The following is a 17,796-nucleotide window of genomic DNA, read 5'->3' on the forward strand; positions in this document are numbered from 1 at the left end:
CCTGTTTGCTGTACCAAGCCGACGAAGAGAAAGGAGAAGAAATCAGATACTTGGACGTGTGTTCGCTGTATCCCTACGTGTGCAAATATTGTCGCTTTCCTGTAGGGCACCCACAATTGCTGACGGAACACATCGACCTGAAAAACATTCGACAATAGGAAGGCTTGATCAAGTGTAAAGTTTTGCCTCCCACGAACCTATACCATCCCGTCTTACCTCACCATTGTCAAGGCAAACTGATGTTTCCCTTGTGTCGTACTTGTGCCGAAACATGCAACCAAGACCAGCCTTGCCATCACACCCAGGAAGAACGAGCCTTGACGGGAACCTGGGTCAGCGTAGAATTGTTCAAAGCTCTGGACATGGGATACCAACTGTTAGAAGTGTACGAAATTTGCCACTTTCCCAAGACACAACAATACCACAAGGGTGACCCCAGTCAGAAAGGCATTTTCGCCGACTACGTGGATGCCTTTTTGAAACTGAAACAAGAAGCCAGCGGCTATCCGTCCTGGCGTCACACTCCCGAAGACCAAATACAATTCAAAGAGAAATACTATGAACAAGAAGGCATCTGTTTAGACCACATCGAGAAAAACGAAGGCAGGCGATCGTTTGCCAAAGTGATGTTAAATTGCTTGTAGGGTAAAATGGCACAACGACCGTGTTTACCCAAGACGGAATATTTGACAGAACCTTCCCGCTACTTCCAGATGATTCACGACAAAACCAAATACATGAAACACGTGGACGTCGTTCGAGAGGATTTGATCTTGGTCAATTACGAAGAAGATCTGGACTTTGTACAAGACGACCCTTTTGGAAATGTCATCATTGCGGCTTACGTCACAGCTCATGCTCGCTTAAAATTGTACGAAGCTTTAGAACTGTTAGGGGAACGCGTCCTGTACTTTGACACGGACAGTTGGATTTACATCCATCACCCGATTCAACAGCACCCTGACATCGAAGGAGACCATTTAGGAGCCTGGACAGACGAGTATCCCGACGACAAGATTCTAAGTTTCGTCAGTGGTGGTCCCAAAAATTACGGCTACGAATACCGGGACAAACAAGGAGAAGTGCACACGACGTGCAAAGTGAAAGGACTGACTCTGAATCATCGTACCAGTCGAGTGGTCAACTTTGGGGTATTGAAAGAAGCCTTGCAATCGGGAGAGGATGGAAACTTTAAAGTGACCACCTATCAACCGAACAAGATTGTACGTTTACCCACTCACCACATCGTCAGTCGGCCCTTGGAAAAAGTATATCAAATCGTGTACCAGAAGCGAGTCCGACTTCCCAATCATTTCACCTTACCGTATGGACACGTTGGTGTTGGTCTGTATATAAAAAGGAACCCTAGGCAAGATCGATAGTTCATTGTGACTACCAAGACCGAGTGAACAAGATGAATACTTTCAGAGAAACACAAAACAAGTTGTTTAGAAAGGTACAATTCAAGTGTGAGGCTTCTGAAGTGGAATGCGATTGTGAGCCTTGCGATGGGTAGGATGCTGTACGTTGTGACCTGAGCGATGCCGTAAAACATCATGGGAACTTTGTTCTTACGACCTCTATCATGGAAAGCGATGCTGTGCGTGTCAAACCTGAGGGATGCGAAAGTGATGCCGCTTGTCCTCTTGGACATTTTACTGGGTTTCGTTTTAAAGGGGAATGTTCACCTTCACGTCTACCCACCTACGGATGTCATCCAGCCCTGAGCAAACTCCTGCCCATGTCACTCAACCCTCATCGAAACGAACCTGTGAAAAACGAATATTCGTTCCCTGTGCGTTTGTCGGAATACTGCGACTTTGAAAATCGTCTTCAATCGTTCAAAGGAAAATGGCCTAAGTATCTGGGAGGACCGACCCCTGAAGAATTAGCCAGAGCCGGATTTTTTTACTTGGGCGAAGGAGATAAAGTCAAGTGCTTCAGTTGCGGTGTGTCACTTCACCACTGGGAACCGCAAGATTCGGCCTACGTAGAACATGCTCGATGGTCACCGAATTGTCATTACTTACCCTTAGTGGGACCGAGACATTGAAGTAACTTACCATAATCTATTCATGGATACTTTACAAGAGAACATTCGTGCTTTGCCTGTGGAGTTGAGAGAACGCATTTACCGAGAGCTGGTCAAAATACAAGTGAAACGTAAAGAACAATTGCATCCGTTACGTCACCGGTGTTTGAACCACTGGTACCTGAATGCTATACAAGGACTGATTGAGTTGAAAGTGTTCCATTGGACAGACATTGATCAACGACCCCCTGGTTTTAAAAAGGAATGGTTTGGTATGGACGATTCTATCTACTACATTGTAAACGTACTGCATCGAATTCCAGAGGAAGAGTTAACGAATTACCAACATCTTGTACACAATGTCAACTTGGTGAAAGAGGAAACTTCTGAACGAATTGTAACGTGTAAATTAGTGACTAAACGATTTAGATTCGACAATGAATTGAAACCATGTCTGTGCAAATAGTATATTTCTTGTGTCAGACCAAAGAGGATTTAGTATGACCTATTCATGGATACTTTCCAAGAGAACATTCGTGCTTTGCCTGTGGAGTTGAGAGAACGCATTTACCGAGAACTGATCAAAATACAAGTGAAACGCAAACGCAAAGTTATTCAACCGTTTTTAAATTATGCTCTGTTCCAAAGTACAAGAAGACTGATTATGAGTGGATATTACATTAGGCACAAAGTTAAACGACGCTATTGGCCACCACCCAACGATTCCAAAAACAGTGTATATACTTATGGATACTTTACAAGAAAACATTTTGGGCTTGCCTGAGGAGTTGAGAGAAAGGATTTACCGAGAGCTGGTGAAAATACAAGTCAAACGTAAAGAACAATTGCATCCGTTACGTCACCAGATCTTTAACCACTGGTACCTGAATGGTATAAGAAAACTGATTCGTCAGAAATTGTTTCAGTGGTCAGACATTGTTCAAAACTTTGAGGTCGCCAATGATGTACATGTTCATAATTTTGGTTACTTCGACATTCACTTACTGCAACGTATTGAGGAAGACGAGTTAAAGGATTACCAACATTTGTTACGTGGAATCTGCTTAGCGGAAGACGAAACTCCTAAACGAACTCTGACGTTTCGGTTACAGTATGTAACATTTAAATTCCCTACTGGAGAACGAAGATCTCTGGCTAGAAAGTACGTGTATTGCATCCGAAAAAAAGAGAATATAAAAACAGGCTGCCATGCCACGACTTATGTCACATGTCATTGAACAGATTCCGTGGAAGGAACTCAGTGACCATATTCAAACCGTGGATCATTACCATCGATTATTACAAGAACTGTATCCATTCAATTTGGGTCGACAAGTGGTGTGTGTCTTAGTGACTTGTTTTCTGGGATTTCGTTTACCAGCCGATTCTTTGTGGACTCTTTACGATCAGTACTTACCACCTCAATGGCCTTAAATGGTCACGAAAAACTCCTTTTGCTCAAAGCCTTGCGGTTTCATCTGGATACTTCTCGACCTCTACGGGAAAAAAAGATTCGTCAACTTTTAGCTACCCAAGACGTGTATGACGATGTGTGTGTAGCTTGTGACTTACATCCCCATTGGACAGATGTCCGTGCCTGGAAAGAATGGGATTTTGAGGCTTGGACCCAAGAAGTGGCCCAGTATGCACGAGAGTTGTTCAAGGAAAAAAGTTACTTTTCAACCCGTGTTAGTGACGGTGCCAGAAGAACCCGTCACCCACGACGGGACTGTCGTGGACAGGCCTGAAAGACCCTTTCAGGAGGACACTTGTGTGACCTTACTACCCCCTACTATAGAACTGGTTAGAACATTACCCAAAACATGTTGTTGTACAGACACTTGTGTTTATTCCACGTTAATGGTTATCATGTGCCTTTATCCTTGTACTTAAGCCTTTGGCTTTTATGTATTTTTGTCTTTCGTATTCATGTTTGAAACATTCAATAAACGTGTTCTGAAAAAGTATATAAACTCTTGTCTTGTTTGTTTTCGTGTCACAAGTGACATTTCTCACACTATGGCTACCTCTGCTGTCTCTGCTCCCTCTTCCTCTACTGTCAAAGTCATCGACGAACACTTAGATCGTGCCAGTTGGGAGGCTTTGTATCTTCGCCATCCCTTTAACATGCTCATTGCTGGACCTAGCGGTTCAGGCAAAACCGAATTCGTCAAACGTTTGATCGAACATAAACATCATTTGATCGATCGGTCACCTCAGCGGATCGTGTGGTGTTACAAAGAGTGGCAATCGGCGTACAGTCTCTTGCGAGAAAGTCAAGGCGATTCCATCGTGTTTGTGGAAGGCATTCCTAAAGAAGACGACGGCATCGTCTCTGACTCCCGTCAAACCCATTTGGTCATTTTCGACGACATGTTAGGAGAAGACGAAGAAGAAATTAAACTGTGGTTCACGCGCAAAGGGCATCACCGTAATGCCAGTGTCGTTTACATCACCCAAAATTTGTTTCAACAAAGTAAAGCCCATCGCACCATCAGTCTCAATGCGCATTACGTGGTCTTGTTTAAAAGCCCTCGAGATAAATCGCAAGTGCAAGTCTTAGCCAAACAGTTAGGAACGCCTTGGCTGACTCAGGCGTACGACGATGCCACTCAAACTCCACACGCCTATTTACTCGTCGATTTGAAACCTACAACCCCCGAGGATTTGCGATTTCGTACCCACTTGTTTCACCACTGGTGCCAAGACGGAGGGCCTGTCCTGTACACGTCTCCGTCCTCGACTTAATTTCACTCCACATAAAAAATCTATAAAAACCTCAGACCCTTTTTCGTCTGTCTCACACAGTTTGAACATGTCGTCCCTTCAGTCGCATCTTCCCGTCAAATTGATTCGTGCCTTGTATGGCATCAGTCGAGAAAAAATCCACAAACACGAGCTCGTGTCTTAGAAGCTAGTCTCAAAGAAGTCTTACGATGGTTCACGGTGACGGCACGTCAATTACTCCAAGGAATCATTCAGATTCCTCATCAAACCAAACGCTTTTTCGATCGAAACAAAGTCGCTTTGGTCCAACTGGCCGATCCACGCATCGACACTCAAACCAAAAAACAAATCATTTTGAAACCTGGAGGGAGCGGTACTCTAGGAGGGGTCATCATTCGCTCTCTCTTAAGATGGGATCCTAATGCCCCCAAAGTTCTACCCAAGAAAAAAGTCCAACGAAGCCCCAAGAAGAAAAAGAAAAAGACCAGGTCCCCACGAAGAACTTCTCCAGTGGCGGGACCCTCCTCTGACCAGACACCACCCCAGAAAAAGAAAAGAAGCCCCCAGAAAAAGAAACAGAGAAAAAGTCCCCAGAAAAAGAAAAGCCCACAGAAGAAAACTAGTCGCAAGAGAGGCACTTCGGCCAGGACGCAACCTTACACTCGCAAACCACGACCTGCCACGGCGGTGACTACGTCTCCGGCAGCCTCACGTTCATCCACTTCTCCGTTGATGACACCAAGAACTGAAGAGTACTTGGAGACGTTGATTACACCAAGAACTTCTCCGTTAATGACCCCAAATAGAACTTCCCCAGTGGCAGGACCCTCCAATTTAGTGGCAGTGGCTGCTGCTCACAAAGTACCTTCTCCCAAAATCAAAGTCCAAGAAAGATCGGGCATGTTACAAAGTTTACTAGATTTGTCCAAGCAAGAACTGGCTCGATTTAGTCCGTTACGTACCCCTGCACGACGTGTCATGCCTGTCCTCAAACTAATACGACGTAAAGACAATCAGTGGCGACGCGTTCCAGTATAAAAAAGGTGTGTGACCAAGTCGGGGGTATCAGTGTTTTTTGGTGCTCCTGAAGACTCAAAGATATCACCCTCCAGAAAACCCCAAGGAAAGAAAAGGAAAGGACTACCACCACGTTTAGTCAAATATGGGGACATGTTATCTATCCTGTCCAAAGCTTCTCCACCTCTACGAAAAAAACTCATTCAATCGGCCTCCAAAGAGGTCATCGATACCGTGTGCGAATGTTGTTTGAACGTCTTGAAAGGCACGATCCCTTTGTCCAAACACCAGAAACAATGCTTAAGCAAACATCGTCACGTTCTTCGCCAAATGGTTCAAAAGAAAATTCCCATTCGTCAAAAGAAGAAGATGTTGGTCCAACGTGGAGGCATTTTGCCTCTCTTGTTAGGTCCCATACTGAAAGGAGTCTTGGGAAGCATGTTGGGAGGACTGGTGGGAGCAAGATAAAAAGGCCCTCGGAAGTCCCAAGATCTCAGAATCGACCCCTGACAACCCCATGGAAGGACGAAAACTAGCTTTAGTGCCTTACAAACGATGGATGGAATACCATCGTTGGCAAGAACAACGCACCCCGCATTTACCTCCCAATCCCAATTTGAGCGGGATGTCCCAGTTACAACACGAATTGCAGTCCTTGATGGATCGCCAAGATTTGTCCGAAACAGAAAAATCGCAAAAGTACGGTCAACTCTTGCAACGACTGCAACTCTTTCACCAGAAAGCTTTAGACGAAACAGCTCTACCCACTTTGAAAGATTTTAAGACCTTGATGAAAAGTCCAGCTCCGTCATCACTACCACCTCCACCACCACCACCACCACTAATACCATCCCCAGGGGTCACCAGAGATGCTACCCCACGAAGACCTGAGGAAGAAGAGATGCGTGAAGTGTTTCAAACACCGTCAGCAGCTCCCATTTCGAGTAAGATTGCAGCATCCTTGTTGACCCCGTCCCCCACACCCCAACGAGAAGAAATGAAAGCTTGGGTTAAAAAGATGATGTCCACTCCTCCTTCGACAGAAGTGAAAAAGAAAGAAGTGAAACCAGAAGTGAAAAAAGAAAAGAAGACCAAAGCCATTCCATTGCCACCTCCACCACTACCTTAGACTTCTACTCCCGTAGCCCATCGGACACGTAAATCCGTTTCCAAACCACCCTTTCGTCCCACCCAAAGTAGCATCACCGAAGAGTGGGTGACTTATTAACACAAAAACACAAAAAATGGAAAAAGTCTTAGCCAGCATTTACTACGATCCCTCCCATCCTGCAGGTTACGCAGGAGTTCAAAAATTGTATCGTGCTGCCAAAACGCGATTGAAAAGTCTCCGTTTACCTCAAGTGCAACGATGGTTACAAGAACAAGCTACCTACACTTTACACAAACCCATTCGACGCAAGTTTGCCAGAAGTCGCACCCGACTGGAAGGCATCGATCATCAATGGCAAGCCGATTTAGCCGATGTCTCTCATTTGGCCAGCTACAATCGTGGCTACAAATATTTGTTTTGTGTCATCGACGTCTTTTCCAAATTTGCCTGGGTCGTGCCCTTGACTTCCAAATCGAGCAGCGAGTTAGTGCGAGCCCTGCAACGGGTGTTGAAACAAAGCGGTCGTCACCGTCTTCGATGGCAAACGGACAAAGGCACCGAATTTCTGAACCAAGCTTTCCAAAAAGAATTAAAGAAACGTGACATTCATTTTTTTACCACCGAGAATCCCGAAACCAAAGCCAGCATCGTGGAACGTTTTCAACGCACTTTGAAAGAACGCATGTGGAAATATTTTACGCATCACCACACTCTGAAGTACATCGACATCTTACCGCACCTGGTGCAAGCGTACAACCATTCTTACCATCGAAGCATCGGACGTGCCCCGCATAACGTGACTCCCGACAACGAAGTGCTGGTGTTTGAGCACCTGTTTGGTACGTCCCCGACGAGGGCTGTCTCCAAGAAAAGTGGAGAGTTGGCCGTAGGAGATTGGGTGCGCATTGGCAAAACCAAACGCACTTTCGACAAAGGTTACTTACCTAACTGGACGACCGAATTGTTTCGTGTCACTGGACGAGTGCATGGCCGTCATCCTACCGTCTATAAATTGGAAGACATGAACGGAGAAGTGCTCAAGGGAACGTTTTATTTGCCCGAGTTACAACGTGTCACCAAAAAAGAAGACGACGTGTACGACATCGAAAGCATTCTCGAACGCAGAACCCGTAAAGTGGGCAAACGACGTGTCAAAGAAGTCAAAGTACGTTGGAAAGGATATCCACCCAGTTTTGATTCTTGGATCGACGCTTCGCAAGTCATCGACTATGAAAAGAAGTGACCATCATGCCCTTTCACACAGACGCAGCTACGTCGACCACTCCTCCTTCACCTAGTTCTTCTGTGCAAGATTTACAAAAACAACCCTTGTGGGTGTGGTGCGGAGAACGTGTGCCTAAAACGCAAATCGTCTTTTTCTGCCAAATCTTCGTGGTGTATTGTGTCATCGGAGCAGCCATTGCCAATTTGAGTTTGCAACAAGGAGACAAACAATTGTGGACCATTTTATTGAGCAGTTGCATCGGTTACCTGCTTCCCAATCCCTCCCTGAAATTCTCTTCCAACGGGAACCACGGGAACCTTGTGTCCAGTGCCAGTGCCAGTCACCACTCCAATAACAACAACAACCCCATTTTGGGCGGAGACACGCCTCTGACGTCCAGTAATCCCTCGGACAGCCACAGAACTCTGGAATTATGAGTCACCAAAACAAATTTTACTTAACTTACCCAGTGACAGTTCCATGGAGGTGTTTCCCAACAACATGTTGTGCTGTTACACGGCCAAATTACCTCAGGCCATCCAGTTAGATCATGAAGCCCATTGGGAAGTGGCTTTGGTAGAAATGATTCACTCTACACAAATCCAAAACATCACTGAAAAGCAAAACACTTTTGAGGTCGAAATCCTGAACCAACAATTGCAAGAAACCATAAATGAAATCGGGTTTTCAGGGGACACAAGACCATCCAACAATTCACCCTTCAATATCTACACCTTGAAAATTCTGGCAGGGTTTTATTTTAGTGGCCAACATTTGGTGGACACCATTGCTTCCAGGTTCGAGCTAGCCTTTGGCAAAGCCCTGAACAGAATAAAAAAAGTGTCACCCTGGAATACCATAAAGTGGCTCGTCGCTTACTGATGAAATTTCAGGACACCCAAACGTTGTCCATCAGTTTTAATCGTGACTTGTTTGATATTTTAGGTGGAGACACAAAAATGGCTCCAAATTTTAAACCGAAGATCAACAGCAATACGGAATTTTACAAGTTTTTTCGATTCCCTGTAGAACTGAACCAAGGACTGAATTTGATGTTTGTGTACTCCGATGTGGTGGAGTACAACGTGGTGGGACACACCTCTGTGCCGTTACTGCGTGTCATTCCTTTCAAAGTGGATAGTACCGCGACGAGTGACCAGGAAGGTGGAAACACTTATCACGTTCACCGCGAATTTGTCCATCCTCACTATTTGTCTGTCAGCAAGTCTTATTTGGACACGGTCAACATTGCTATAAAAGGAGATTTGGGACAAAATATTTCATTCACCAAAGGAAAAGTCACGGTGAAACTCCATTTTCGAAAACGGTTCTCTCACGACTCGTAAGTCATGTATCCAGTGTATCGAGGGGTTGCTCGACAGCGAGGACACGGTTTAGGAGATATGTTAAAATCGGCCTTTCGTTCGGTGGCCCCGGTGTTGAAACCGATGGTGACACGCGGATTGCACGCCTTGAAAGATGCAGCACTGACACAAGACAAAGAATTTCTCCAAAATGTCATCATCGACAAACAAAACCCTGAAGAAGCCTTCATGAGGGCAGGCAAAAATGTCTTGCTGCAAACGGGCAAAGACCTTTTGGGTAGCCGAGAAACACCTATAAATGCCCTGCACGCTACCGAGTCAGGCATTCAGCAAGGACAAGGCAGAAAGAGACGACGAAGAAAACATCCTTTCACCAGACTTCAAGCTAGAAAGACCAAGAAAAGAAGAACCGTTCGAGACTTAGACGTTTTCGATTATTGAGACACAGCAACAAAAAAATGATGCACCGAGAGTCTTGCGCCTGTTCCAAGACGGAACTGGATCTGTTTGCCATGCCACCCACCATGATGACCATGCAAGAATCCCAATGGGTGGAATTTCATCCCGTCTCCTCATTGACCGATTCCGCTCCTATCGAGTTTGAAATCAAAGGACAGCCCGAAGATTACATCGATCTGAATAGCAGTTACTTGTACTTGAAAGTCAAAGTTCAAGATAAGGATGGAAATGCTATAGACACTGAGCCAGTAGCTCCCGTCAACAATTTCATGCATTCCTTGTTCAGCGGACTGGACTTGTACTTGAATAAGAAACTAGTCAGTAGCAGCATGGATACTTACCCTTATCGAGCGTACCTGGAAAATCTCTTCACGTACGGAATAGACGCCAAGAACACTCATCTCAATGCCTGTGTGGTATGGGAAGCTGACGAAGCAGGCAAATTTGAAACATTCGAAACTAATACAACCAAAGACAACAATGATGGATTTGTAGAACGAAGAGACAGAATCAAAGATGGAAAGAGTTTAGAACTAATGGATCGTTTGCATTTGGACATGTGGTTGCAAGAAAAGTATTTGCTGAACGGGGTGGATGTTCGCCTGAGACTGAATCGGAGCAGTACCGCTTTCCATTTATTGGCTGATACTGACGATAATTACAAAACCAAAATCCAAGAAGCTAGACTCTACGTACGCCGTGTGGAAGTGTTACCTAAAGTGGGAAACGACATCAGTCAGACGTTGAGCAGAACGACCGCCAAGTATCCCATACGACGCGTGGAAGTGAAAACCTTCACCATTCCTAGGGGACAGCGATCCATGATCGAAGATCATTTGTTCCAATGACAGCTCCCCAAACGTTTAATTGTTGGTATGGTCGAGAATACAGCCTTCAACGGAGCTATCGCTAAAAATCCTTTCTACTTTAAACACTTTGACGTGTCCAAGATCAAAGTCAGTCGCGATGGCAAGACCTTGTGTACCCGACCTTTCGAACCTAAATTTGGTGACGGGAATTATTTGAGGTCGTACTTGTCCCTGTACGAAGCCACTGGACAGTTAGGAACCAACACCAGTCACGGCATTACGTACGACGATTATGTACGAGGCTATGCTTTGTGGGCTTTCGATTTCACTCCAGACCAAGGCAGCGACGAGGGACATTTCCACCCTATAAAATCCGGCCAGATTCGTGTGGAACTTCAGTTTACAGAGCCACTGGACGAGACAGCGAACGTCATCCTGTATGCAGAATTCGATAATACGATAGAAATTAACAGTTTGAGAGAAGTCATTCTAGATTACTAGAAACCATGGAAGACTGTTATCCCTCTTTACTTAGTGGAGAAACTTTGGACATGGAATGTAAGGAGACCATGGAAGGAGAATCCCAAGACAAAGACGATGAAGTTATGATGAAGTCAAGATGACCAGAACAAGAAGCCCATTTAGTCTCCTGTTTTGCGAAAAAATGACGGAATTGATCAAAAAAGATTGCTATGGATGTCAAAACGATCATCCCAGTCAAATTCAACACGATAAATGTCTGATGCTGAGTCAAGAAGAAAAATTGGACGAGTATCTGGACGAAGCTTGGAGTCTCATCTCGGACGAAGTCGTGTTGCATCAGTGGTATAAAGACTTGCGTGAACATTCTTGTCCACCATTAACCACTCAAGAGATCCATCGTATCGAAGCTCTCCTGAATCAGAGTGAGGAGACGAAACGAAGAAACGGTTATTTGTCAGACATTTTCAAGCAAAAAGTCAGGATCGAATTGACGACTTATTATTACCTGTGAAGAAGAAGAAAAAAACACAAAACAATGGATACCTGGGAACTTTATTACCTTTTGAACCACAGTTCGTATACGGCTTCTTGGAATCCTGTCGTCTGTGCTAAAGATGAACTCCCTCATCGCAAACCTAAAGACCATCAAGCTTACGTGATCAACACGTACGACAGTCATCTCCCAGGAACCCACTGGGTAGCCGTTTACTTTCCTCAAGAAGGATGTGTGGAATATTTCGATTCGTACGGATTGCCCCATTTGGAAGACGATATCATTGACTTTATGAGAAGAAATGCTCAGACCACCCGATTCAATAATGTGAAATTACAAGGCACAGATTCCTTGGTGTGTGGACAGTACTGTGTGTATTTTCTGCATCATCGCAGCCTGGGCTATTCCTTAGAACATTTAGTGACTCATTTTGATCCTCGTTCTTCTTCTAGAAACGATGTGAAAGTAGATCGATGGTTTTGTGACCATTATGCTTATCTTTTGTCTCAAGCTAGGAAACGTAGTGTCCATCAATGGCCTAATGATTTCCAACAGTGGAAATCACAACGTTGTCAGCCCTGTTTAAAATAGAGTGTGAACTGAGAAAAATGTTTGTCATTTTTTTTAAGAAAAAAATGTTTGATGTTATCATGTTGGATTATTGTTAAAAATGTTAGAAATGTTGTTGTTTAGTGTTAAGTGATTTTTGAATAAAAAATGTTGTGTTTTGAAAAAAAATGCCTTTGTCTTTTGTTTAGCTATAAGAATGTTGGATTGATGCTCTTTAATTTCTTACTATCCCTCTCATGACACTCATTGAACGTTGCGACTCGAAAACCGTGTGGGGGATGTTTTCCTTGACGTCCGCGCTTTGACTTTAAGAACCGGGGGTTGTTTCCAGTCTAACCATCCATTGTCGACTCATCCTCCTACGAAGATGTGCTCCAAACTAGCTAAGCTCAACGAAGCCTACGTGAATTTGCATAGGGTCAGACACAGTCTGATACCGAAGCCAGAAGAAATAGAGAATGTGAGAATGTTAAAAGTCACTGAAGACCTAATAGAAGAGCTCTTCAGAGAAGAAGTGAACAGGGAGAAAAAAGAATGGACAGAGAATTACAGACTTCAGAGACAGCAACAGCAGCAGCAGCAACAACAACAACAGCAGCAGCAGCAACCTGAAGCTGACAGAGGCTTTGTCGATTGTCGTATCGACACCAAATAGTTCTTCTTCTCTTTCCGAAGAAGCAGACCTATCGCCAGAAAGTCTATCCTCAGAGGACATCGCATTCTTAGAAACTAAAAAGGATTGCCATAGCAAACAAAAAAACAAAAAAAAACAGCCCTTTTCAGGGCTACCCCAATACTCTAGAAAAGAAATAACCATCAATTTGCCAATGTGTAGGTAGAGTAGTGTGAAAATAAACACTAACTCTTTTTTAAAAAATGTGAGGGTATGTGTTTGTGTATAGGATTGTGTGTTTGTAAGTGCTCACGTAAGTTGGTGAGGATAGTAGATTAAAATAATGTTTTTTGGTGTTTGAGGTGTAGATCTGGGGTTAGATTGGATTGCTTTGCGTATGTAAATAGTCAATTGAAGTGATTTATAAAAAAATTTTAAAATAGTGATGGGTAGCATAAAAAGGTGAGTGAGTGTTTCTTTTAGGTCCGCGCGTTCTTGTTTTGGTCATGATCTAGGTAAGATCAATTTTATGTTTTTCATGGGGATGTTTTCCTTCACGTCCGCGCTTTCACTATAAATTGAAACTCGTTCGGCAGTCTAGCTACCCTTGTTGATTGATCAACACCAAAAATGATCACGAGACTGGCGAAACTGTTGGAACTTCATGTGCATCTGGAATATGCCAGGCGCATATTAAATGAACTGGCCGCGGAAGCCATTGTGGAAGAGGGAAGGATAAGAGAGGAGGAGGAAAGAAGAAACAAAGAAGAGGAGGAGAGAAGATACAAAGAAGAGGCGGAGAGAAGATACAAAGAAGAGGAGGAGAGAAGAAACAAAGAAGAGGAGGAGGAAAAGGAGAGAAGAAGAAGAAATTTCAGAATCCCAGAAACCGAAAATTGGGATTCTGAAGCCACATATCCTGCCTCTGCTCTCTCCCCCAAAAAAGTAAAAAGTAACTGGGGAACAAGATGTGTATGTGGCGCCAGGCCTGGAAGGTGCCACCATTAACCAGGTGTCCATGAAGTTCCAAAAAAACAGCCCTTTTCAGGGCTACACAATACTCAAGAAAAGAAATAACTATCAATTTGCCAATGTGTGTAGGTAGAGTAGTGTGAATATAAACACTAACTCTTTATTAATAGTACGAGTGTTTGTGTTTGTGTTTGTAACTGCTCAAGTAAAGTTTGTGTGAATAGTGGTTTCTTTATTGTTTCTTAGCGTATGTGGAGAGTATAGTTTGGGTTTTATTATATGAAATGAGAAAAGTGGGGATGTTTTCCTTCACGTCCGCGCGTTGTTTGGTCATGATCTAGGTAAGATCAATTTTATGTTTTAGGGGGATGTTTTCCTTCACGTACGCGCTTTAAGTATAAGAACCCACAGTATTCGTCGTTCAAACCATTCTACAGAGAAGATGGCTTCGAACCACCTCGATAAATTTCAAACATTGCAAGACGTCCTTGACAATTTGGGCATGATAGAACAAATGCTAGTACGACTCAATGAAGACCACTATTCTTATAGTCCGCATAGAGTAAAAATGGAGATTAACAACTTAAGAAAAGCAAAGGACATGATAAGTGGTGTGATGAAAGAAATAAAGGAGGAGAAGGAGGATGAAGAGGAAAGGATAAGAATACGAAAATGGAATGAAAAAATTGAAAAAGAAGAAGAAAATGAGAAGAGGAAGAAAGAAGAGGAGGAGGAAGAGAAGAAAGAAGAGGAGGAGAAAAAAAGAAGAGAAAGAGTGTAGGTGAGAAAATAAGAAGTTGGTGGAAAAAAAGAAGAAATTAGAAGCAGAAGAAGAAGAAGAAAAACAAAAAGCCCTTTTCAGGGCCACGCATATTTCTCGAAAAGAGAATGACTTTTCAATTGCCTACCCCTTTTTTAAATTTAAATTTAAATTTAAATTTTAAAAAAATTGTAAAAAAATAAAAATAAATCCCATATTCAATTCCCCTTGTCCCTAGACAAGCCCAAACTCTATTCCCCCATGTTAATTTCCCTTGTCGCTAGACAGACCCACACTATAGTTCCATGTTAAATTCCCCTTGTCGGTAAAGTGACCCACGATTTATTCCCATGTTAATTCCCCTTGTCGGTAATCTGACCCACGATTTTTCGCCATGTTAAATTTCCATTGTCGGTAATCTGACCCGGGGGGGGGGTCTGTAATGCTAATTCCCATTGTACGTAAAGTGCCCCTATTCACTACTAGTGTTGTAAATAGAGATAATTGCCGTATTACTGGTGAGTCTACAAGTGGTATACATAGAGATAATTGCCATATTACTGGTGAGTATACAGGTGCTGTACATATAGATAATTGCCATATTACTGGTGAATCTAGAAGCGTTGTACGTAGCAATAATTGTCATATTACTGGTGAGTCTAGAGGTGCTGTGGATAAATCTAGAGGTGCTGTGCATATAAATAATTGCATATTACTGGAAAATCTAGAAGTCTCTGTACAGTGGCTTACCAAGAATAAATGGCACCTGGGCCACTAGAGTAAATGGTGCCCAGGGCGACTATGAGGTCCCAAAGGACCAGAATACGAGACCCGAAGGGCCGAATCCGGGGGTAGGTTCATGGAGGGGATTAGTACTCTCTCTCTTTAGCCCCCACCCCACCCCGATTGTCCTGCAATTTAATGCCATTTGGTGGTGTTTCCCGCTCTTTATCAGCTGTTTTAACGCCCCAAGATCTCTGGCGCAAATCCACCCCCGGTTAGTACTCTACTTTCTGTAAATATAGATGATGGCCATATTATTGGTGAATCTAGGGGTACTGTACATACAGACGATTGCCATAATGCTGATGAGTCTAAATGTGCTGTGCATAGAGACAACTGCCATGTTATTGATGAACCAAGATGTGCTGTACATACAGATAATTGCCATAATACTGGCGAATGCAGAGGTCTGTACATACAGATAATTGCCATAATACGTTGAATCTAGAGGTCTGTACGTAGAGATAATTGCATATTACCGATGAATCTAGAGTTTTGTCATATAGATAATTGCCACAATACTGGTCAATCTAGAGGTCAGTACGTGGAGATAATTGCATATTACTGGCGAATCTAGATGTGTCTTTTTTTTAAAAACAGATTCTGTTCTGTATCTCGTAACATGATCACATATGTAACTAAAGTTCTTAGCTTTGATGGCTAAATAATATGCATACCAATTACCGTGTAACAAATATATGACATTTAGGATCGACCTGCTACAATTTCTTTATAGTATTTGCTTACCCTCCAGGTAGCATGTATCCCGCCGACCCACCCCCTGCCAATTTTAAAAAGAAAGGTTTGAAGGGTGTAAACAATGCACAACACATAGTCATTGCATCAACTTATAATTTCTAAACTGATTATCGACAAGGAGTCTCTAACTTTTTCAATGTGAAGGAAACGAATAAAAAAAAGAAGAACTGCATGCACACTGTCCTTTTCCGGTTCTTGGAAAATTCATTTTTTCCTTGAATGAGCGAGGTTCCTTGCTCTACACATACGTAGAAGGTAACGAAAAACCGCGTGTGCGTTCAATATTTGCCATGTTTAGTTTTAATACTTTTTAAAATAATTGAAGAAACTTAAAAGAGCAAGCGTTATAAAGGTACGTAACTCCAAAAAAAATTCAGTTGCTGAAGAGGAATTAAATCATGTGCTAAATCATTATTTTAACAACTAGAAATGCAATATAATAAGCAAACACCATAGTGTGGATTTACATCGAAAGAATAACAAAGTATATATTTACAACGAAATATTAACAAATTATGCATTTACATAAAAAGATTAACAAAGTACGAATTTATATAAAAAAATTAACAAAGTATGAATTTATATAAAATGATTAACAAAGTATGTATTTATATAAAATGATCAACAAAATATACATTTATAAAAAAGTATGAACAAAATATACATTTATCAAAAAGGCTGAACAAAATATGCATTTACATAAAATGATGAACAAAGTATGCATTTACATAAAATGATTCACAAAGTATGGATTTATATAAAATGATTAACTAAGTATGGATTTATATAAAATGATACACAAAGTATGCATTTATATAAAATGATACACAAAGTATGAATTTATATAAAATGATTAACAAAGTATGCATTTATATAAAATGATTAACAAAGTATGCATCTATATAAAATGATTAACAAAGTATGAATTTATATAAAATGATTAACAAAGTATGGATTTATATAAAATGATTAGCAAAGTATATATTTATATAAATTGATTAACAAAGTATGAATTTATATAAAATGATTAACAAAGTATGCATTTATATAAAAAGATTAACAAAGTATGGATTTATACAAAATGATCAAAGTATGGATTTATATAAAATGATTAACAAAGTATGTATTTATATAAAATGATTAGCAAAGTATGAATTTATATAAAATGATTAACAAAGTATATATTTATATAAAATGATTAACAAAGTATGCATTTATATAAAATGATTAACAAAGTATGAATTTATATAAAATGATTAACAAAGTATGGATTTATATAAAATGATTCACAAAGTATGCATTTATATAAAATGATTAACAAAGTATGCATTTATATAAAATGATTAACAAAGTATGGATTTACATAAAATGATTAACAAAGTATGCTTTTATATAAAATGATTAACAAGGTATGGATTTATATAAAATGACTAACAAAATATGCATTTGTATAAAATTATTAGCAAAGTATGAATTTATATAAAATGGTTCAAAAAGTATGGATTGATATAAAATGATTCACAATGTATGCATTTATATAAAATGATTAACAAAGTATAGATTTTTAAAAAATGGTTAATAAAGTATGCATTTATATAAAATGATTAACAAAGCATGAACTTATATAAAATGATTAACAAAGGATGCATTTATATAAA

General features: G+C 41.5%; 1 protein-coding gene across 2 annotated transcripts in view; it reads left to right on the forward strand.

Annotated features, from left to right (window-relative positions):
* LOC149786179 (uncharacterized) overlaps window positions 1-17,796 on the forward strand; it is a 91,860-nt gene that overhangs the window by 11,871 nt on the left and 62,193 nt on the right. The gene's annotated exons all lie outside the window — the stretch shown is intronic.

The sequence above is a fragment of the Sinohyriopsis cumingii genome, chromosome 12 (genome assembly GCF_028554795.1).
Source record: "Sinohyriopsis cumingii isolate HCF-2022 chromosome 12, ASM2855479v2, whole genome shotgun sequence".
NCBI lineage: Eukaryota > Metazoa > Mollusca > Bivalvia > Unionida > Unionidae > Sinohyriopsis > Sinohyriopsis cumingii.